Genomic DNA, 23,634 nt, shown 5'->3' with positions numbered 1-23,634 from the left:
GCGACAGGAACCGGAGGCAACTTGCGCAGGGTCCCAGAAGAGTTGCGGCGGAGCAGAGCTGGGGTGAGGGCTGGGAGCGCAGGGAGCGTTTTCTAGCGACCCGGGTTTTCTTTATCAACTCCTCCGAGTAAACTTCACCCCGACAGAGAGAGCAACAGACGGCCTCGACTCCTGCCCGCCCTCCGCCAGCGTCAACCCCACAAATAACCAGTTTCCAAACCAAAATGGGAGTGAGGTAGGGTAGCGCTAAGAAGCCCAGAAGCTCAGCGGGTCCCCCCGACCTCCCGCACCCCGAGCCTGGCTGACACTGAAGCACTCTAAAAACTGCGGCATCACAGTCACCCGGCGAATCAGCCCAACACTTTTTAAGAAAACAAAATATTTGCTAGGAAACTTACTTTGCATTTAGTCTCTATTCTTTGGGGGGATGCGGTTTAGATCGACTCGTAAATGAAGCTCGTTTTGTCCAGGTTGGATATTGTCTACTTATGGATCAGCCCCTGGGTGAGGGTTTATTTTAATTTATGGCTTATGCATTCTTTTAAGGTCGATTTACATGACCTCCGGCTACAACTAAGACAGCCGAGGAGGGCACTCCAGTCGTCTGTCGGCCAAACCCACAATTAAAACAGCCCTCCCCCTAGTCTCGGTATGACCAGGACTCTCCCGGAGTAGGCTGGATCTTTTCCGTTTCTTCTTTCTTCGCTTCTTTCTTTTTTCCACCTTTTTATGTTTCTCTCTCTCTCTCTCTTTTTGACCGAGAAATAAGATGAGATATCACTTTGAAAGTTTCAATATAACTTTCTCTAAACCCTACTAAGCTTGCAGCGATGAGACACACAGCGCTCACAAAGCCCTCAGGATGTTGCCCTCTTGTGGGCTAAAAGGGCACTACCACCCAGGAGTCCCATCTGAGCCCTCAGAGCGTACACGCAACGACGAGAGAGAGAGAGAGAGAGAGAGAGAGAGAGAGAGAGAGAGAGAGAGAGAGAGAGAGAGACCACGCTCCTCGCAGGCATACAAGCTGCCTCCATCACACACTTGCGCGAACTTCCAAGAAATACCTACCTCAAACTTCAAACTTCACACTTCACGGAGGCTTAAAATTTCATTCTCTAAGCCACCTGACTTCTTTTTCATATCATTCCCAGTTATTTAGATTAAAATATCTATTCGGGGAGACGGAGGTGGAGTAAGGTGGGCCAAGAGGGCAGACAGATTTTCGGACGAGTACTTAGGATGCGAAAACAGCTTTCTGTTATCAAAGGTTGCGTTTTCTGTCTCTCTCCCTGCCCTTTTGCCTTAGTGTCCCACGCACAGTTATCTACAGCTACAACATGTGTTTTCTCGGAGTGGATTTGAAGGGGGGCGGCAAGAAAACCAGAAGCCCGCCAGGCAGATCTGCCACCGCCTCCGGAACCAGGCTGGACTCTCCGAGAGGGGGACGCATCCTGAGGCTCCGCGTCCGGCCGAGCTGCCGCTCTCCGGCCCCTCTCCCCTCCACTCCCCCTCCGCGCCGGCAGCGGGACGTCCTCCTCCCGCTCCTCCTCCCGCTCCCCTCCCCAGCCGAGTCCAGAAACCCGCCCCGGCCGGGCAGCCTCCGCTCCCGGCAGCCTGCGCCCTCTCGGGCTCCGCTCTGGGCTCTTCCTCCCCGGCCCCGCAGTCTCAGCTCCGAGAAACTCATCCCGGAGCTCCCCAGAAGGGCGGGAGTGGACGGCGCTGGGGGCTGGCACTGGGGCCCGGCCCTGGGCTCCTGCCCCTGGCCCCCTCCAACTCCCCAACAGGTAGCTCACTCGGGCCGCGAGCTCTCTCTCTGCCTCCCTCGCTCTAGATCGCTCGCTCCTTCCCGGTTACCTGGGCGGACTCCAGGATGGTACCGCACGGCAGGGCTCCTTGTGCGCTGCGCCGCGGGAGTAAATGGCATTAAAGAAAAAGGGAAACACACAAATAAAAAAAAATAAAGGAAGGGGAGTCGATTATAGGTCAATTAGCCCAGCCCGGGGAGCACGGGCACAGAACTCCCCGGCGCCGCGGCCCGCAGCCCGTTAACTCAAGTCTGCGGGGCTGTCCCGCTGCGGGCGGGGGCGGCGCAGCCGCTGAAGTTTACCGCGGGGGTGCCCGGAGGTGCGCGCGGAGCGGGGCAACTAGGGGCTTCCCCCCGAAACAAGTGAAGGCGATGGTTAGTGCTGTCAATCTTGGCAATCAGTGTGAGCGGCCATGTCGTAAGTATTCAAAGCATTTCCCGTCGTGCAACATCAGAAAGTGAGTGGCCAGGGCATTGATCTGAGCGAGGGAGAGGAGGCAGGGCTCCCCTCCCAGACAACACAGGCAAGATGAGACAAGAGGCGAGGGAGCAGCGAGCCAGGCGGGGAAGCTGGGAGGGAGGGGGAGAGCTGGGGGGAGAAGGAGGGGAGAGCGGGAGGCAGAGGCAAGAGAGAGCCGCGGAGAGGAGGGCAAAGAGACCGGCGAGACCCGGGCTTGATTAGAGAGAGCCTCTGGACAGAATAAAGTGACTACTAGAAGAGAACTTGAAGGGGACAAAGAGGAAGGAGGCTCAGGGTCAGAGGAAACAGCGACAAGTATTATTAGATGAGGCGAGGCAGGCTGAAGAGAGCGCTATTAGGGCTGGGGCTTCTGGGAGGAGGAGTCAAGAGGAAGGCAAAAAAAGCAGGGTAGAAAGGTGGCCAACTGTGGAGGAAAAGGAGCGCACTAGAAGTAAGGAAGTCAAACGGGAGAGGAAAATGTAGGGATGGTAGCTTTGCTTTGGAAGTTAGGTGACAGAAGGAGGCTTGGGCTCAATGTCTGGAAATACTGAAATACAGAACTGGACCACAAGTGAGTCAATAGGAGAAACCCCGAAGGGCAAGGACGGGAGGCAAGGAGACCAGAAAGGAAAGGGGGAAGGAGGATGAATAATAAAAAGGATGAAAGAAAATGAGACAAGTGGTCAAGAGAGAGAAAAGAAAGAGATGGAGGAAGCAGAGATCATGAAAACACCAGTTGGTAGAAAATGTAGGAAGAGAAACATTTTAAAGCATGGAGGAGGAAAAATGCAAAGGAAAGGGAATGTTATAGCAGACTCCTAACGCACGTAGGTGGCAGTGTTCTGGAGGCCACATGGATTATGGAATATATGAATTAAATTTTTAAAAGTAAAAAGACAGGTATATACTACCAATGAAAACTTTATACCTGTATATCAGTAAATAAAATAGTTCTACATTTATAATATGGATGAGTCTGGGTTGCATGGAATCAAGTAGAGGATATATTGTATTACTTTATATATGTAAAGGAAAAGAGGTAATTTAAAGATTGTAGAAGATAAGGAGTTTCAAGTAACCTAAAACAGTACATAAAATGGCATAAGTCAGATATAGAAAACTATGTTAATAATCCCCCAAAAAACTCACACAAATTAAAGATTCCCTTTGATTAATGTGTAGGATAGATTAAAGATTTGAAGAGTTTTAAATGGCCTAGAGGGGCAAAGACCTGGAAATTTATCTCCTTGGGGAGAAAAAAGCTGGAGAACCAGGAAGGGAGAGAATAATGGTGGTGTCAATTAATTAAGATGCAAAATAAGAGGTGAGAAAATTAGCTTTGAAAACAGCACTAGCTAACCACAGGCAGTGTGCAAAGGGTGAAGGTTGGCCTGCTTCAACCTAGGCCCAAAGAGATAGACTAGATTGGAGAAACTGAAGTTGGTGGAGAGTCAAAACTACATCAAAATTAAAAGCTAGGAGAAAAGTTCTGACATAGCTGGCATAACCCGCAGAGATTTCTGAAGGCTTCTGTTATGGTGAAGCTGATCTGAGATGGCCATCTTGAGACACCTCATAAAACAGACTTTGTGAAAGGACATACAGACCAGGAGAAAGAGGTCAGGAATGGTGGCTTAAACACCCAGAAAAACATACCGGCAAACTAAAATTGCTAACATAAGGAAGATCTCCCACAGATTAAGTGACAGAGGATAAAAGGGAGAAAGTCTCATCTTTGTTGTGGAGAGAGTAAGCAAGCAAAGAAGAGGGAGACAATGAGATGTCAATCATATATTAGCTTCTTAATGTATACTCTGTTTGCTTCCATATGAACTCCAGACAAGAGAAAGAAAAAGATAGAAATAAGGGTGATGAGGGGTACCTAGGATCCGTGGGGCAGAAGTAATGGCCAGATGTTTCTGTCCCAGTGGGAAATATGATGCTTGAGGATTGGAAGCTTGGACAGTTTGAGTTAAACTGACCTAATGACTGCTGGTTGGGAAGAGAATGAGTTCCTGACAAGAAATCTAGTGTCTACTGCAATTTTCAGTGTTGGAAAGTCTCCACAACCTAGAGAAGCCAAGCAGTACTCCTTGGTACCTTGCAGGCCAGCTCCTTTATAAAACTGGGCTCCCAGAACAAATGGTAAGGCTCCCCCTTGCCCTCTGAGGCCCAAGGAGCAGCCCAGACCTGTGTTTCTTGCCTAAATAACTCAATAACTCTTCTGTGTGTGTGTGTGTGTGTCTGTGTGTCTGTGTGTCTGTGTGTCTGTGTGTGTGTGTGTGCATGGCCAGACTGGGCCCAGCTCTGGGTTCCTGAGCCTCACACTGTCTGGTCGCCAGCCCTGAAACTCAACCACAGAGGCCAAAAAAATTTCTCCAAACCCCAAAGACGCTAACATCGAATGACCTTTCCTAAAAGCCTGCAGAGAAAAGAGGGGGTAAGTTAGATTCCCAAGCATGATTCCTCAGGGAAGAGCTACAAAAGTGGTGAAACATCAGGGACAGAAACACTAGGGAGCGACTGGGTCTTTCCAATTGCAAACAGGTTTGGTTTCCCAAAGACCAGAGCGTCAGCCTCTTTAAATCACAGGGTTCTCTGGGCTCTCAGAGGCAAGACTGACCCCGCCAACCAGATGCAGGCCGCTGGCAGGAGGCAAGAAGAAAAAGAAGACATTATCAAGATCTCTGTTGTCCAGGACCCTCATACCCGGCCAGGATGGACTTTCTGAAAAGGAGCGGCAAGAACTCTCTTTAGATTTTAACTAATAAAGTAATATCAGAGTCGACTGTTTCGGCGGAACCCGGAGCAGGTCAGAACACTGATCTCTAAAAGGAAGGAAACAGAAGTTTGGGGTCTCGGTGCTGCACTTCAAGCTGTACACGGGGCGACACGTGGCCCTAGGGATGGGAGTACTGGCCGAAGGTTCCCTCCAGCCCCGGCCCAGGCTGTACTGAGCAGTGGGCGAGGCGGAGAGCGCTGCAGCGTTGCAGCGCCGGGATAGTCACCTGGTCCGCACCGGCCTGCGGGCTCCTGACGAAGTCCCCAGAGGAGCAGAGGACATCCAGACGTGCGGCAGCCAGTTGCCTGAGCACACAGCCGCACTTCCCCTGGGGGTCGGAGACTCCCTCGCCAAAGGAACCCGGGTGCTGAACTCCCGGGCTCCAGGGCTGGAAGGAGGAGCGAGAGGGTGGGGCCGACTTACCTTCCGCAGCGGTCATCGCAGCCTCTGCGCGGTCCGGGTGTCCCTGCGCACTGCAAGCAGCACAGGCTACTCGGCTTTGCTAAGTTTGGCCTCGCACCTTCAGAGAAGAGGCGCGAACTCGCAAAGGAAAAGCGAGCGAGGTTCCTGGAGAGAGGTCCCCCTGAGCTTGGGAAGGGCAACGCAATTAATTCTGAGGGAGAAGTTAATATTTACAACACCTACGCAAAAATCATAACGGCCATTAAAACCTCGAATCCCCGCTTTGAAAGTCTCCTACACCAGCCAGGCGCATAATTCAGACCTACACAACTTCATCATAAGGTCGCTAACTTCTTTCAGGAAGGGCTTCAGAACTAGGAACTGTATGAACAGGACAAACATAAATGTCATTCACTCCAGAACACCCAAAAGGAGAACTTGTACTGAAACGAAGAACAAGTGAAAGAGTATAAAAACCAAAAGAAAAGAAGTTGAAAACTTTAATTACAGCATGGACAAAAGTTTTCACAATTGGTTTCCTCAAACGGGATAGCAAACACACCAACACTCCAGCAGCGCAATGCACTTTGCTTAAGTTTGGAGTAACCAAATAAGCCGGACTCCCAAACACCAGTGTCCTTGGGACTCTGCCTCAAAGGGGTCGGAACTTATGTTTCAGAAGCAAAACCAAAAAGCAAATTGTGAACAATGCTCTGCGTCCTTTTAGATGTTATTTTGCAAAAGGATAAGGCGTCATCCTTTGACTTGAACTGGATGGAGAATAGCATTAAATCTCCTTTGACTCTGCCAGTCATCCTGTTGGGAAGACCACAACCGCAGCGACAGTAGCAGAGAGCAGTGCCACAAAGGAGGTGGGGAAAAGTGGTAAAAAAAAAAAAAAAAAAAAAAAAAAAAGAAAGAAAGAAAGAAAAATGCATGAACTTTTTTTTCAAAGAAAAATAAAGATACGTCAAAAATAAGTTTTACAGACATGCCTTTCCTAGCTTAGGAAAGTTAATTTTCAAATGTGCTTCTGCTGTCTAAGGTGCAAAGCGGAGGCTGGGGGAGTGTGTGGCTGGAATCTGCATGCTGATAAGAGAAGGCTGCGTACTTACAGTGACAGAGGGCTGGCTGCGGGAGGAGAGCTGTTTGTGTTAGTCTGCGAGTTACCCAGGGCTGCAGTGAGAGCAGAAGGGAGGAGTGGGGATGCCAGGCTGCGTACACCTTCACCGCGTCTCATTACATCTGCCAGCCTCTCTCCCTCTCTCTTTCATTTCCACATTCCCTTTGTTCCTGAAAAAAAATCTACACGTCACATCAGAGTCCCCAGATGCAGCCTACACCAAAGAAAAAAATGAATAATTCAATCAAACTGTGCATAGTCTCTAAGGCAATAAATCTATTGCACTTAAAGAAACGAAGGGTAATTACCACCATGGAATTAGAATAAGGCCAAAGACCAGAGATGTCGCTGAGTCTCTGGGTAAACTCCCCGGTCAAATAAAGTTTCATTTATTTAATCCCTTTGACATCTCAAACGGAAAGTCAGAGAAAGATTTTTAACTTGTTTTAGAAGGGTATTGACTTCTTTCTAAACACATCATAGAAGGGGGCAGGGAAGAGGGGAAGGAAAGCTTGGCGCATATCTCCTTGTTCAAAAGCTCCCCAAGGCAGCGGCACAGAGCAGGCACAAACACCATTCAGGACAATGTGTGTCCGTGAAGGCCGTCCAGGGTCCATCCGCCCCCACGCACCCTCCTCTCTCCCTTCTGATCCGCGGAGGAGCACCCTCCTCTCACCCGACACTGCGACTCTGCAGGAGGGCAACTGGAATCTGAGAACCTTACCTGAAGCTCGGAGACCTAAGAGAAATCGCGCTTCCCTGCCACCAACACCCCATGCCATTCCTATGCACCCCTCCAAAGCCCCGTCACTAGCTACTTCTTCCATCTGCCTAAGAGAAACTGTAAACGAGATTTTCCCCCTGCGATTGAATGGAAGCTCTGTACTGTACCGACTTCTGGATTTGCCCTAGGTTGAGTTTAGGGAATGTCTGGAAAGGGGGGGAAAAAGAGGAAAAAGGAGGGAGGCAGCTCCAGCCTTGTCCAAGTTAGAAGGCGGTGTTAGGCAAGAAAGCGCCTACGGGAGAAACAGCTGGGATGCAGACTGGCTATGGAAATCTCAGTTCTAGGAACCGTGTCCTTCCGTCCCGGAGGTAAGATTGTATGACTCGCACGTTTATTCTTTGGATGTCTATGTCTCTCTCTTCCCCACCCCCAACTATCGCTACCACTCAGGTCAGCCAGTATGCACCGGGGGAAGGAAGGGCACAAGCGCAGCGGAGGGCTTTATTTTCCAGGTCTCTCCACGCATAGATCGTGAGTGTCATTGAAACGAGATTAGCAAATCTACTGCTGCCGGCAGCGACCAGACCCGCTGTCCTTCTGCCAGTTGCTCACTGTTCGAGACATCTCGGGCGGCACAGTGCTCTCGAAGTCCCAGCCCTCCGGGTTGCTCGGCCTGAGGGCTCGCTCAGGTGATGCACGGGAGGCTTGCGGCGTCCCAAACGGGTTTGGTCAAGGGCTTCCACCACATCACCACTTTCCGCCGCCTCGGCGCCCGCACGGACACGGACACGGACATAGATACACACGCGCACGCAGACAGACACACGCACTCACGTACACACACTTCAGACACTCTGGCCGAACTCCTCATCTAAACTAGGGTCCCTTAAACAGTCAATCCAGCCCTCTGGAGAGCAGCGGGAGAAACTAGAAGAGGATGTACCGCTAGGGTGCCAGCCGTCCGACTTGGCCGTGCTTTGTTTACGTGCCTAAGTCGCCACCTTGAGGTCGAGCGTAAGACTGCGAGCGCGGTGGGGACCTACTAGTCTGAACCGACTCAGCACCCTGGCGACCTCTTGGAACTGCTTGAAAGGGAAGCAAAAGGAGTACGCCGTGCAGTCGGGGCAATCTACCGAGGCAAGGCCTGCCCTCCTAGACCCGACCGAGAGGAGTGAGGGTTAAAGCCGCCCACTAGCTGAAACCAGTAGCCGGGAATGAAAAGAAGGCGCATTCTCCCAGCAGAGTACAAAGCTCCGGTCAAAGAGCCTGCAGCTCCCAGGCAGGGACTGCAGATCACAAATTTCAAGCACTAACTGCAAAGGCAGTGGCAGATAGTAGAGCAGTTTTGAGGAGACTAGCATCCGTCTGGGTCTTGGCCAAAGATCCACTGCCCTTCTACAGTGACCTTGGCTCAGCACGAAATTTGCACTCCCTGGGGCTCATCTCCTACTTGCTCTCCATGTTTAGGACAGGAGGCAGACAAAAGGGCCTCAGGCCTGCAGCCAGACCCAAGGTCAAAAATAGAGGTCTCAGAAATGAAAACTGTGCAGGAGAGGGAGATTCTGCTGCTAGGGCTGGGCACTTAGCTCTATAGTCACCCATTTCTCAGGCAATCACCCCTTCTGAGTAGCTAACAATGGATTAGATAAAACATCAATGACTCATTATTTATATCACCTATTTTCATTTTCCAGTTGCTACCTCCATGGTAGCCCTTTTTTGCTCACGGTTCTTCCTATAGTGAACTTTTGTCTTGTGCTATAAGGAGACCAGGCTTAAGAATTCCCTAGCTTAATCCTGGAACAACATATTGTGGTTGTTCTTTGTTGTTCCTGGAAATTTTCTTCAAGGCTTGGAGACACCTATAAGATTCCAATAAAGTTCCCCCTCAGTGAACTGTGCCCAGAGGGTACCCAGGTCATTTTTCCTGCTCCTTGGGTACAGAGATAGTGTTTAAATATAATGTTTTACAAAAGAAGAAGGAGAATTCAATTTATATAACAAAAACAATACTTGGAAACTAGTTTGTATTATATGAAAATATAAATCAGTTCTGGCTGACCCCACTTAGGCCTCTCAGTATTTTAATCAGCAATAAATAAATAATTAAATTAATTCAATTTTTAAAGTAGAACAACAGCAATGTAACACTAATGGATGACAGGGAATGTCTTCAAAGAAGAAAAAGCAACAGGCCCCTAAGCCAGACCCCATTTCCGTGTTTCATGCCACAGCCTAGCAAATTATCATTGGACCACTCCTCTACTCATGTGGAAAGCTAAATGTTACTGAATACAGTTCTAGATTTTCCCAGGGAATCCCAATTATAGAAACACCTGTGCTAAGTAATGCTATTTTAATCCACTATGAAAACTTTAAGTATGTAATAGCCCTCAAATCATTTCTTAGTTGCAGTAGGGTGAGCCAACCTCATGGAAGAACATTAGACTTGTACAATGTCCCCAGAGCCTTAACTCAAAAAAGTCTTGGTTTTGCCATACGTAATTCTGGCAGATCATTCTGCCTTAAATGGAAGAAATATACATTGAAGTCTAACATAACTGGCAGAAACTAAGTCTAGGTAGAAACATCATTTAAAGAGAAATACAGTAACCATAAAACTGAAACACATATCACATGTGCAATCAGAGACCAATTCCATAATTTTTAAATGAAAATCTTAACAACATAAGAGAAGTCATTATTCAGTCTATATGCTCTGCTTTAATATAAATAGAATATTAATGGCAAAATATCATGAAATAAAACCAACATACAATGTGGTAGGAACACATTGTAAACCTCTACCAGTATTTTTTAAAAACATACTTATCAACTATATTTTTTTAAATACCATATGTAACATTTTTTAAATGCTATTCAAAAAAAAAACCAAATTTACTAAGGCAGTGGTTTTTTTCATCATTTAAGGCTGCCAAAACTAATGCCACTGAATTGTTCAGATGAAAACTGAAATTTTTATCAATCATCCAAATGTTTCTCTTACACTGTTAAATAGAACTGTGGGGGTTTTTTTCTAACTAAAAGTGATCTAGATAATTATACACAAAAATATGAATATAAAAAACATTGAAAGGAAAAATATGATGAAGGGTTATAGGATAATGCAACAACAGAAGTAAATTTTATTCAATAAAATTCAAAGTACCCCTCATAATAACATTCTTTTGATATTGCTAAAATATTCATATTCCTTCATATGTGCTTTTCTCTGTCTAAAGAAATACTTACCTCTTCCAAACATAAGGCTTGCCATCCACTAAAATGACAACCATTGCATTCATTTTACATTTTAGCCACACTGGAAAGATTTGATAAATCAGTATTAGATCTATTGCAATACCTAGTGAAATATAAGTAAAAAAAAAATCACACATACAAAACCGTGTTGTAAACTTGCTCACCAATAAATATCAAAAAATAAAATAATAATTGACCAATATTATTAGTGCATAAGAATTTGATAGTTTATTTCAATAATTTTATGTTTTCCATATTCTTATATGTTAGCATTGTGCTTTAAAAATGAATTAGATTAAATTTTCTAATTTTAAAATGTGTTACTTAAAAATCTAAAATCACAATTGCTATTTTTAAATTTTTGGATTTTTCTTATGTGTTTTTAAAAATATCACAAATGTGTTAAAGATGATTATTCACACTTAAATGAGTGTCTAATATGTACAAAGCAAATATTTAAAAGTATGCTAACTCAGGATTTATATTTTGTACCTTTTATGACTTAATAAATATTAATTAAAATTTATTGCACATATAATGAAAGTTAATTATTATTAACTATGCCAGCAGAAGCATTATGTTCAGTATTTGATGATTCTACACAATATTACTTTATTTCATCTAGCATATACATTTAAATTACTCCAATTGTCTGTATTAACCAACAAATTTATACATTTCCAAAAGTAGTTTTTCTGACTTATCAAATGATATATAGCTCAAAAAGTGTTATATAAGTAGACTTTAGTTACAAACCAATTCCAAATAACATATTCTACTTCTAAATCATGTCTAAACAAAACCTCAAGCTGTATTCCAAATCAGATTGTCTAATATAATTTTATGCAAAATTATTCCATAACTTGCTAAGTTTTATATTTTTAACATGTATCATAATTGATCATGTAAGATGGAGGTATTTACTTCCTAAAATCAAACAAACAGATGAAAGCTAAAAAATTAGTGAAGTGTTCCCAAGTATCTGAATGTTTGTTACTATTTAACTCATTAGATGTTACTGAATTTTAAGTTTTTATCAGCCTCTTTTACATAAGGTTTAAATACATGATCTTTCTAATGGGGGGAGGAGAGGAAGATAATATTGAGAACCTGCAACAATGATCATCCTCAAATTCATTCATGTCTGTTTAAGAAAATAATAAATGAAAAATACTTATTCACACAAAGTTCTATATTTTCATAGGAAAATATTTAAATTCAAGGGCTCAATATACAAAGCCTTCTTTAATTGTGTACAATATGTTATCTACCTACTTTCAAAGTTGATGAAGTTTTGTGCTAAAACGAATATTAAGCAAATAAGTGTGAACTATGTTCACTAGAATTAGCATATTACAGATTATAGTTTATAAATTTTTAAGAACATCAGCATCATGATATGGTTGTCATAGAAACTGCAACAATATGTCATTTCAATTAATTTTGTATGCAGTGATAAGGCCTAGTTCTACATCACTCCAAGTTTGAAAAGCAAAAACTGAAAAGCATATATAAATAGTAAACAGTGAGATTCTAATTTCTACCAGTTTAGAAACTAATAAAGTACAAGTCTTTTAAAAATGAAAATGACAATACATTCTAATTGCATGATAAGACAGTAATTTAATAAAGGTTATAAAATGTTTTTAAATGAGTACATTCTGAAAAAAAGTTTTTGTTAACAATCAACTGCTTCTCTTAATATTCCTTACTCTTGTTACTTAAAGCTATTTATAGGTAACAAAAATTATTGGTTATTACTTATTACTTAATTATTAAATTATGGATGCTCTTTCTGTTCTCAAGAGATAGATACATTTGCGTTTACATTAAAATTCGAAGAACCAGACCAGAATTTTAATATTTTTAAAGTAATTATTGCAACAGATCCTTTTCATTTAGCAGGATATCACACTGTACTGTTGCAAAGCCTTCTTAGTATATCTCTACCACAGATATTCTGTTGACATTAATGGCTCAATTATGGCAATAGAAAATGCCTATGAAAATAAAGCATATTTCCCAAAGAACAATTATGGCAGGAGATTTGAAGCTCTACATTAATCTGTCCATTAGCTACCAAAGACTTTTTCCTTATATTTTCTACATTTCCCATTTCAATATGGAATATGTCCAAGATAGCTCTGAAAATTATTTGAAAAGGCACATTATAGTTAAGTCTATATTGGCCCTACATCTTTTATGTATAATATAGCCTAGTTACTAATAATTTCAACTAATTAATACAAAGTAATGTCCTTAAATATCTGTAAAAATATTATCACCCTAAAGTAACTTTTTAAAATGAAGTACAGTAGATGCATATTATTTAAATGTATAAGAGCAATCTAAAGAATAAAAGATAAACATATACAAATTACTCTTCTTGATAGGATTAAGAGGATTCCAAAGAAGCATTTAAATCCCCAGTTTTCCTAACAATTAACAATGAAAAACAGATGTTTACAAAGCTGTTTCGTATGCTGTCTTAAAAGATGATAAAAGATGGTTTGTGGATAGTAAGAAGGAAAAGCCAGATAACTGCTTGCCGGGTGTATATTTAAAAAGCATTTTCATTGGCTCAGTTATTGTTAATAGTGAAAGAAAACACTTTGTGCTGAACATACTGTATGACTGTGACTATAGAAAACTGCCATCATAAAGTCCTCAAAAACTCTTAAGATGTAATTTACAAAGATAATAATAACACAGAATTATTTCACTTCTCTGAATGCTACACATTTGCATACCAGGACTGTGTACAATATACTCATAATGCACATTCATAACAACAAGGACTTCTTAACACTGTAACTACAGCACAAGATCTGTGCATTAGACAATCTATCTTACCAAGTTTTACTTGTTGGTGTGAAAGTGTTAGTCTCAGTCAGCCAGGTGTTAGCTGCCTACAAAATCGAAAACCACATTAACTACTGCTTCACCATCTTAAGGAAATATAATGATAAAATGTGAATTTGTAAAACAATATTTTAGTAACAGTATCTGAAATTATATCATAAAAAGTCAAATGAATATTTCTAAAGTTATATGTGATAATGATGGGTCTATATTATAAAAAACATTAAAAATCACTGATGTTTCATGTTTGTTTTTTCATATTATTTATTAAGTCAGGTCATGCCAAATGCTTTTTTAAAAATGTTTAATTGTTCAAATATTCACTTGGGTGTTTTTATTTACTCAAAATAAGTTCTAATAATAAGCCTTCTTTACGAAGCATTTGTCTCCTGCCTTCAGCTTAGTAACTGTATATGGTATCCACAAATACCAAATAAATTCTAATTCTCGTTATTGTCCATAGTGTCTCCTATTTCTAAGAGGAAATAAATATAAACTAATGAATAACAGAAATGTGGCATTTCTATCACCCAAATGAGTTATTTTCTAAATTTACTTCTGATGCTTTCTATGTAAGTAAAAAGGAAAAGGTATTTTTGAAACAAAGAGAGAGAAATACACAAGAAATACAACATGTAACAGTATCTAGATTAACACAAATTGAGCAAATGTCTAGTTAGGAAAAACTGTTGAATACACTGAAACAGTCATATTTTTTAAATTAAAATTTTGTTTAATATGAAAAATGCAACAAAAGATAATTACATATCCTTCCAATTTTATGAGCATTTATTTTTGTTGAATATTATTATTGAAATTGAAAGTATTTCACTATGAAGTTCTGATTTTCTCCTAAATTACACTAAAGTATGAAATATATTCATGTATTTGACCTCATTCAATTAAAAATATTTAATTATAAATTGGTTATTTACATGAGTATTATAATTCATATTAAAATCATCATACTTAAATACAAGGATAAAGGAAGCTCTTTTGATCCAGCAAGACTGTGGTACTTACTATTATTTTGTTAGCTAAAAAGATGGTTGAAATCACTATTAGACTTCTATTACCCTATTCTTATTGATAATGTTTAATATGCAACAGGGAGAAATTTGTAAATTTGGTTTGGTTTTCAAAATCAGTACTAAGGCAAAATCTCATATATTCTACACTTTATAATGAGATTACAATGTTTTTGTTCCCATTCTTTTTTCAAAATAGTTTTTTAGAGTATCATTTTTACCATCAATGTTTAAGGAATGATTTTGCAAAGTCAGTAAGAGATTTAATTTTATCACTAGTATTTCCTTACAAGTATACATTATCTGGAAATTATGATGGAGAAAATTGCAAGAACTTCCAGGGCGGCAGGAAGTAAAACATGCTGTAATCATCAGCACTGGAAAATTCCTTAAGTATAAGATATACTCAAAGTTTTCATCAAAATCAAGTAATTACTTTTAATAGCAATAAAACTATACATGTATATGTGAAATAGGTCGTAAGATAAAGGTTTTTTTTTTAGTCTTTCACCTAGAGTTTCAACATTTTTGTGATTTTCTCCAAATACAGGAATAGAAAAACAAAATACGAACCCATCTTTCCGGAACAGGGCATATTGATCTACCTGGGGAAAATATGTACAGGGTCTTCTTTTTGTTTTTTCCATGATTTTTCTTTATCCATTTCGAATACTAACACAATTTTGCAGCCTTGTTATTGTTTTTAATGTATTTGTGTTTCACAAATTTCTTCTGTACAGTTATTAGAAATACTATTCTTCTGTTTTCAATTGGCAGATCTGACACCTAAAACGTGGACTTTTTCATCCTGCTTTCTTTTTGGTGCCTATATTTGGAAAAGCAAACAAATCTATTTTTTTCTACCAAAATAAACAATATTTGTAAACTTACAAGAAATGTCTTGTAATTAGCAGACTTTTTTTTGTTCTATTTCTAATTACAGATGTCCCCAACTTACAATGATTCAATTTATGATTTTTAAACTTTACAACTGTGGAAAAGTAATATGCAGTCAGTAGAAACCTTACTTTGAATTTTGAATCTTCATCTTTTCTTGGGCAAGTAATAATGCAGTACAATTCTCTATTAAAAGATTGGGCAGCAGCAATGAGTTACAGCTCTCAGCCACGTGATCATAAGTGGCAGCAAGCTGGACTACAATGTAGGATTTTGCTAAGCTACGATGCTTAGTAGGTTACATATATTAAGTGCCTTTTTTGACTAATGACATTTTTAACTTACCAAGGGTTTACCTGGATGTAACTGCTTCATATGTCAAGGAGCAGCTGTAGTATCTCACAAGCAGTAATGCACACAACTGCTAATATTCTTCTGCTCTACCATTAGACAAGGGCTCTTGTACTATTTACAATGATTTTGTGGTGTCCTTAGGTAAACTAGAAAATCTAAAACGAGAGAACTAGGAATAATTTATATAATTGTGTAAGGTATGAGTGATAAGGTCTAAGAAAGAATAAGAAGAAAAAAGCACAGTGTCTGGATTCCATGAGCATACAGTTTACAGTCATTGCCAGTCATTTCAATAGATGCACTGGAAAGAATGGTCATTTAAATTCACAAGAAGTAAATACATCCTGGAAGTGGTGAGAGTAATATCTCAACTTTCCTGAGAAGACAAGATTATACCTGAAGATAAGGTAAAGTATTAGACTGTCTTATACTTTTGTACTATGCATACGACTATGTATATGGAGACACTATCCTAAACAATACACCGCCATATAGTTTAATATGTAAACTTCTAATTTATAGAGATCATTACACTGAATAATTTTTTCAAATGACCATTTGTGATGACCTGTAACATATCTATTAATAACTCTGCATTCTACGCCATTCCTGCTTCCTAATGACTACTTCTTCATTTACTGTTGAGAAAATAAAAGCATCTCCTTATAGTGGACATCCTAATCGTACCTCTACAAAAAGATACCTGTGAAATTCCATCAAAAAGAGAGGTTTCTTTTAGTCTTAATGTTAAATTATCTAACAACTTATTTTTTGCCCAGAAACTGATTTCTTTCAGGTCTTAGAAATATACACTAATTTATGAAAATCAGTGAAAGAAGCATTGCTAGGTGATCCTGTAAAGACTGCTTTTGACATTTAATTGATTTTCTTTTTCTTAAAATAATGCTTGCAAAAGGTTAAGAAAATAATATTTTGCTTATAAGACAATGGATCTCTGCCACATGCTTCCCCATTCCATTGGTATCACCCAAAGGCAATCACTATCAAGTTTGTGTTTCTTTTGATATTTACCTCCATATTTCTAAATAAGGTGCTTTTAAATATTTTAAGCTTCTGTACATATAATGACTTTTTTAGTCATTACATATAGTTTTCTTGTTTTGGCAGGTGAGTATTTAATTCTGTCATCATTTCCCCATCTTGCCAATATAATAATGTAACAATTTCTGCCTCAATCAAATTAATGCTTCCATTATCACAAAAATTTTGTTTATAGAAGAGCCAAGTCATATATTACAAATACATGTCATTTCTTTTACAACTTTATGTTTTTCTCCCATTGAAGGCCTTGTTTATAACATTTTTTACTTGTTATGGACCTTCCTATCATTACTTTTCCACATGTTTTTGTTTCTCAGTATTATTTTCCAAATAGTCAAATATATCAGATAATTTATTAATTATTCTTGCCAATGGTTGTTTTGTTTTGTTTTGAGACAGGGTCTCACTGTGTAGTCCAGACTCATTTTGAACTCACTATGTAACCCAGGATGGCCTTGAACTCACAGCAATGCTCCTACCTCAGCCTCCTAAGTGCTAGGATTACAGGGTTGCACCAGTGGTGAAGGTTAATTGTATGTGTTAGCTTGGCTGGGTCATGGTTCCCAAGCAGTTGGTCAAACATTATTCATAGTGTTTCTGTGAGGATGTTCTTGAATGAGCCTAATATTTAAATTGGTGGACTTTGAGTAAAACGGACTGCCACCCATAATATGGTCAGGCTTCATCCAATCAGTTGAAGACATAAATAAAACAAGAAAACTGAGCCTCCACCAGCACACAGTCTTCAGACTGAAACTGGAACATCAACCTTTCTGGGTCTCCAGTTTGGAAAAGCCCCATCAGCTCTCCCAGGTTTCCAGCCTGCTGGCCCAACAAGCAAATTTTAAACTCAGCCTCAGTGTTAGACAGCTTTCAGTCACTATAACAATACGTGAGATAATCATTTATAAAGAGAAAAGATCGAGGGCGAGGGATTTAGCTCAGTGGTTCTGCTGCCTGCCTCCCAAGCACAAGGAGCCGAGTTCCATCCCCGCTACCAAAAAAAACAAAAACAATCAAAGAGAAAAGATCATGATCTGTTGATCCCATTGCTTTTGGGCCTAAAGAAAGAGGAAAGGGACAGGGTTACACAATCCCCTTTGAAAGCATTTCCCCCATGACCTAAAGACCTCCCACTATCCCACCTTTTTAAGTCTCCACCATCTTTCAACAGCACCATACTGAGGACCATTCCCATCTCCCTAAGATATGATAAAGTTAATAGTCTTTATGTATTTTTTCTTTATGTTCATTCAAACACATGTACATATATGTAAACTGGCTATATATAAATATATTCTATGTAATTTGTCAAAATACGATGGTGCTATTTATTTCACTTTTGAATTGTTTTTACAACATACCACAGGCATCTCTTCAAATTTAAATCAAATTCAATACCTGCATATACTATAGTTAGATGTAATATATATATATAAAACCCTACCCCTATTTATGGGCATACAAATTATTTGCAATTTTTGTTACCATAAAATTCTACAATAAATATTGTATTACTGTAGTATTGTATATTACTGTTGCTTTTGTCATTCTGTTTGATTTCCAAAGTGAACTTTTAATATTTTAATAGATCCTACCTGATTACTTTCAAAAAAGTTATAACAACTCACTCTCCCATTACCAAAATAATAAATAATGCACGTCTCCTCACTGAACATTATCACTCTTTTCTATTTTTGTCAATAAGGAGATCACCAATACTTAATTCCACATCTCTGAACATGTTTTCCTATGTTTATTAGCAATTTATATTATTTTTTCTGTAAACTTCTCGTATTCTACAACAGACTTTGTCAGTTGCCTACTCAGTAGCTATCACTATCTTGCAAAAATTTTTTCCAGTGTTTAGAACTCATGTATCATATGCAATCCTGAGTCCTAGTAGATAAACACTTATTGATCTAAGATAGTTCATTCACTCCTGCAAAAATGTATTCATCTAATAAGTATTTACTGAGTACCTACTATGTGCCATAATGAGCAAAGTTCCTCCCTGTTTTCATGGAGTTCATATTCTAGAGTGGAAAGATACACAGGGCCATAAATATATGTCAGGAGATGATAAAAGGGATACAAAGAAAACAAAGCAACATAAAATGAATATAAATGAATATAGTTAAAGAGAACAAGCCCAGGATAAGAATAGAGGTTGTTAACACTTTATTTGGAAAGCCCTCTCTGAAAACATTTGATTAGAAATATACAGAAAGTGAGAGAGCAGGTCATTCAAATGACCAGGAAAAAGCTGGGTGTAGTGGTGCATGCCTGTAATCCCAATACTCAGAGAGGCTGAGGCAGGAGGATTACAAATTCCAGCCCAGCCTGGGAAACTAAAAAAAGAAAAAAAATTAAAGGGCAAGACTTGGAATATAGCTCAGTGTGAAGACTCTGGATTCAACCTCCAGTACCACCAAAACAGAGTCACAGAGGCACAGAGAGACAGAGAAAGGGGAGAGGAGAGGAGGGGAGGGGAGGGGAGAGGAGAGGAGAGGGAATTTCAGAGAAAGATTTTCATATATGTAAAGGCTCTAATTTGAAATGACATACTTGGCATGTTCAAAGCACAGTATGAATGATAGTGTGGCTGTGGTATAGTGAACTATAACAGGAGGAACATGGGGTTGAAAGCTAACAGGAGAAAAAAATGATGAGGACCCATGAGAAATTCTGACTTTTACATTAAATGAGATGAGAATTCGTTACAGGGTTTTCTGCAGAATGACATAATCTTACTTAGTTTTCTTCTGTGATTGCTCTAATATGAATTACAAAGGAATAAGAGCATCAGCTAGAAAGCTACTTGCAATAACCCTAGGTGAGACAGATAATGGCCTAGAAGTGCATATTTATTACAGAAGTGATAAGAAGTGGTCGGGTTTGAGATAAAGTTTGAAGAAAAGGCTATCAAGATATTCTGATGGATTGGTTGTACCAAATAAAAGAAAAGGAAGTTTAAAGAAACCTAATAATTATTACCGAAGAAACTGAAAAATACAGTGTCAATTTACCAAGATGGTGAAGGCTGCAAGAAGTATGGATTTTGAAGGGAATACTAGGGAGCTTGTTTAGGTGCATGCTGCAATCATATAAAGATACTAAGGTACTGTGCGTGTCAAGTTGGGTAGAGAAATTCTGTCTGGAAGTAAAAGTTGTGAGTCAGTTATTAAAAGGTAAAGCCATGTGGTTAGATGAAACCATTAGAGTGAGAAAGAGGAATAAGATCCAACTGTTAAAATTCTAGAATCCTGCTTTGTTTAGAGGATAGAAAAATGAAGATAAACCAGAAAAATGATTCATTTTGCTTGTCAGTAATTAGTTTAGGCATAGGCAAATATGATACAATTCTAGCCAATGCTAGAAGCTTTGGGAGAAGTTTCTTCTTAAAGAGGGATCAAAATTAGCATTTTTTCCTTCTTTGAAAATTGTCATATAAAAACCTAATGGCTTTTAAGTAATTTCAAGAAGCACTTTGGATATTAAATGAATTGGTGCAAAGTAAGCACTCAGTTGTTTTTGTAACAGGGGTACCTGCAGGTATACTGGATAACTGAATGCAGGATAAAGTTTGGCTTCTCTGCCTTCATTTTGTATATCCCCCTTATTCCCTCAAATCTTTGCATGAGATCCCTGTTTAGCTCTATAGGCAAGCAGGGTAATCACTTAAGAAGTGTCTGTATTATCTAGCCTATCTCATCTCCCTTTAAGACTGAGGACACCAAGATAAGAGTACAGTAACTCATTTTCAGGATTTGCAGGGACATCTAATTGCCCACTTTTACAATGTCCAGTTCCCCCTGGAGAAAGGCTTAAGTCTCCAGCCATTGTCCTAAACCTGTAATAGCCCTGGATTCCAAAAAAAGCAGACTCTCATAGACCACATGATGAAGTTATCCCCCAAAGTAGGAGCAATTATCCCACGATGGGAACTGAGACTGCCCCCAAATAGGAGCTAATATCTCATGATAAACTGATTTGTCTCCTCAGGCAATGAAGGCCCTCACAGGAACTCACAGAATGAGTCCTAAGAGACCATCAATCAGACTATGATTGGCCACGATTGCCTATGCTGCCAGCTATGCAACATCCACCACCCTTCCAGCCCACCACTATGCAAACCCTCAATCTTTGATTTTTCCTTCCCTTTTCTAGAAAACCCTGAAGTTTCAACCCCTTGAAGACAGATCTTGAACCTCTTTATCTGTCCTTCTGGCATGGCCTATGCAGATTAAAACTACTTTTCTGCCCTTCACCACTGTTCTTCTCCTTGATTGGTGTTATGAGGAAGGTAGCCAAATCTGGTCTGCTCTTGTCCCAGAATTTCAGGACATTTTCAGTACAATTTGTATTACTACTATATAAGGGTCATTAAAAACTTTCTTACTGTACGTGCTGCAAATGTTTTCCAAACTATCTTTTATCTTTTCTTTTTGTTGAATGGTAACTGTTGATTAGTAATTTTGTCATAATTTATTTAATTTTAAATAATTATTTAAAATATTTATATTTTTAAAATATCATTTATCCCCTTTTTCCTTAAAGCTTCCTTCTCCTAATGTTTATAACCTTTCTTATGTAATTTTCTAATATCTAGTTCTTCTAAATTTAAGATGTTAATCCATCTAGAATTTGTTTTGTACTTTTGAGATTTTTCATTTCTATTTTGGTAGTGGGGACTGAACCAAGAGCCCCACACACGCTAAGTATATGCTCTCCTGTTGAGCTTTATCCCCAGCCCCATTTTATATTTTTTACATTGTATATGATATAAAAATCTAGACTTTTCCAGATGAACATTGGTACTAAAACTACTTACCAAATATATCCTTTTTCCACTGAATCAGAATACCATCTTTTCCATAAACACTAAGATCTATTTCTGAATTAATTATGCAGGCTGATCTGTCTGTTGTTATTCCAATACCATGTCATATAATAGACTGCTTTTGTCCCAAAATGACTGCTCTTTCTTTTAAAGTAATGATTTTAGCTGTGTACAAAGCATCAAACAGTGTAGTAAAAAACAAGGATCCAATTTTTCTCTTCACATATGTAGTCAATTGCTCCATACCTTTTATTGATAATATTGTTTTTACCAATGCCACTTCTGTCTATATCAAGTCTTCGTGTTTATAAAGTCTATTTCTTGGCTTTATGTTCTTTTCTATTAGTCTACTTTAGAAACCCATTTACCTACTATATTAGTTAAGGTTCACTGGAGGAACAGAATTAATATAAAATATATGTATGATTATACAAATGATTTACTAGGTAGACTGACAGGAATGGAAGTGGGAGAGTCCAAATGGCCATCTGCCAGATCAGATGTGGAAGAATGCACCTGAGCCACAAGATCCAGTCAAAGGGTGAAGGCCTAGAAGCTCACTGCAGAGTCTGTGTGAATCTGTGTCAGAAAGTCGAAGGGTATGAACTGGAAGGCTAACGAGTGCACTGGAATTGTGAAGGAACAGGAGTCAAACATCCAAAGGCAATGGCAAAGATCTGAGCTCCTCTGAAGAAAAAAAAGAAAGCTTCTTTCCTCTTTCTCTTTTCATTCCACTCAGGTTAAAAGTCTAATGGTTGGTGCCACCCACATCCAGGGTGGGTCTTACCTCCTTAGTTTGCAGCTGATATGTCAATGATCCACAGACATAGTCGCAGCTTTACTAATCTGCTAGGTGGTTCTTACTCAAGTCAAGTTTAAATATCACAATTAATAAGCACATGTATATAAACCTTGCTAGCTAACAGAATATAGAAAACAACCATCATCTAAAAAACATATTTCCTGCCTTTTCCCAATCAATTCCTCCCCTTCGATTGATAATGATTGTGATCATTATCACTATACATTCATTTTCCTAATCTTGCTAACCCCATAAATTCTTACTCTTCATATAAATGTATTATGTATTCTTGCAACTAACTTTGTTTATTCAACAAAATGTTTTTGAAGTTCGTCCATGTTATGATGCATTACAGTAAAATATTCATTTTTATTACTAAATAGTTTTCTATTTTATGTATATATGACAATTTATCCAGCTTCCATTGATGAACATTTAAGTTGCTTTCAGTTTTCCCAGGCATGGTAGCACACACCTGTAATCCCATCACTTGGGAGACTGAGGCAGGAGGATCACTGTGAATTCAAGGCCAGCCTGGGCTACATAGTGAGTTCAAGGCCAGCCCAAACTACATAGAAAGACCCTGTCTCAAAAAAATTGTTTCCAGTTTTAAATATTATGAATATAGCTGCTATCAACATTCTTGTAAAAATGCTTTTGTGAACATGTGTTTTCATTTTTCTTGAGTAAAATCCTAAGAATAGAATAGTTAGTTTATGTTTAATTTTACAAGTTGCAAAAGCAATTTTCAAAGTGGCCATATAATTTTATATCCCCACTAGTAATATATGAAAATTTTGATTGTTCTACCTCCTTACCAACACTAGGTATTACCAGATTGATTTTTGTTGTTGTTGCTGCTGCTGCTGTTGTTGTTGTTTAGCATTATATTATTATGGTTTTAGTTTGAAATCTTCATGTGAATAATGATATCAAACATTTTCCATGTATTTATTGGCCATTTCTATATAATCCATTGACCCTGTACAAAATACTTCATGTATTTTCAACAGTACTAGCCTCTTCAGCAACAACACCTCCTTTGGCCCCAACTTTATCCATGATTCCTTCTAGGCCAAAATTTAAATTGTTCAAAATATTTTACACTGCTTTTTGCCCCTGATTCTCATTATGAATCTTGCTAAAAGCAGGCTGCAGAACCCATGCCACAGCCTGACTGCTGGGCTGCTTTACATTTCCTCCATCAGATCAATTAGTTCTCTGCCCTTA

At 39.4% G+C, this 23,634-nt stretch overlaps 1 protein-coding gene across 16 annotated transcripts in view; it reads right to left on the bottom strand.

Annotated features, from left to right (window-relative positions):
- The window catches only part of Sox6 (SRY-box transcription factor 6), a 689,857-nt gene that overhangs the window by 598,619 nt on the left and 67,604 nt on the right, over nt 1-23,634 (bottom strand). For 4 of the 16 annotated variants that reach the window (XM_087211270.1, XM_087211269.1, XM_021263841.2 and 1 more), the window contains exon 6: nt 6,564-6,741. The exons of 1 other annotated variant lie outside the window; for it this stretch is intronic. The gene's annotated coding sequence lies outside the window, so the exon portion shown is untranslated. Of the gene's footprint in view, nt 1-398; nt 569-1,068; nt 1,205-1,854; nt 2,017-5,469; nt 5,492-6,563; nt 6,742-23,634 lie in introns of those variants that run through there. 11 more of the 16 variants (XM_087211273.1, XM_004851482.4, XM_087211289.1 and 8 more) reach the window with 6 other exon arrangements.

This window comes from Heterocephalus glaber, unplaced genomic scaffold (genome assembly GCF_053883595.1).
Source record: "Heterocephalus glaber isolate CG9 unplaced genomic scaffold, H.glaber_assembly_v1.0 deba00001428, whole genome shotgun sequence".
Lineage (NCBI taxonomy): Eukaryota > Metazoa > Chordata > Mammalia > Rodentia > Bathyergidae > Heterocephalus > Heterocephalus glaber.
The sequence above is the reverse complement of the archived record's forward strand: the minus strand, read 5'-3'. Positions and strand labels throughout refer to the sequence as shown.